A 957-nucleotide genomic window follows, 5' to 3' on the forward strand; every position below is an offset into this window, starting at 1 on the left:
AGATGAGGCTTTCTGCGCCCATAAAGATTTACAGCCTTGGAAACCCAGTACAGGGTCGCTATGAGTCAGAACTGACTCCACGGCACATAACAACAACAAAATAGTTCAATAAACATTTTTAAGAAAGTTTGTGAATTAGACTCATGTTGCTTAGTGGATAATAACTACTCCCTAACTACGGGTTTGTTGGGAGCAACTGAGCCGAAGGTCCCTAACTTGGGGGTAGTTTAACCAAAGGATTGCAACTGAACAGTTGTGGTCCAGAAACTCCGGCTGCATCCAAGTCAAGCTGCCCCCTGAGGAACTTGCAGAGCTGCCTCAGGGGACAGGGAACTTGTAAAGTCTTTCTTTGTACACAGCCATGTCCTTTGGCTCAATCTGCGCAACATTCTAGCCACTCTAATCTGTGTTCCAGCTAGCTACAACAAGTTACAGTTTTTCTGATAAAGTTCCGCTTGCTGCATGCACTATCAGTACAAGATGTTCTTGTACCCCTAACCTTCCCTCAAGTACATCCCCTTGAGTTTTGTATAAAAGAAACTTGTTGCACTTGGTCTGTGTCATAGTATCTCCATCATAGTGCTATGTCCCACCTGGTCTCAACTTTACTTATTTCATTTGTGTCTTGAGCCTTCCTTTGTCTTCTAATCTCCTGTCGCCACTACTTGGGTTTAATCTCTTCACACGGGTCACACAGAATATCTGATGCTGGACGCGTCACCGGTTGAGTCCTGGTGTGTTGCTGCGGGCTCATGTGTCAGACTACAAAGTCATTTGAACTGCAAGGTCGGTGTTTCAAGCTCACCAGCCGCTCCTTGGAAACCCTATACAGGGTTGCTATGGGTCAGAATCGACTTGGCATCATTTAACAACAACTACTGGTTATATGAGGAACTCACCAGATACTACTGAAAAGGCTAAGTGAATTATAATTGTAATTTTGTTATTAATCTTTAT

Source organism: Chrysochloris asiatica, unplaced genomic scaffold (assembly GCF_000296735.1).
Source record: "Chrysochloris asiatica unplaced genomic scaffold, ChrAsi1.0 scaffold00013, whole genome shotgun sequence".
NCBI classification, from domain to species: Eukaryota; Metazoa; Chordata; class Mammalia; order Afrosoricida; family Chrysochloridae; genus Chrysochloris; species Chrysochloris asiatica.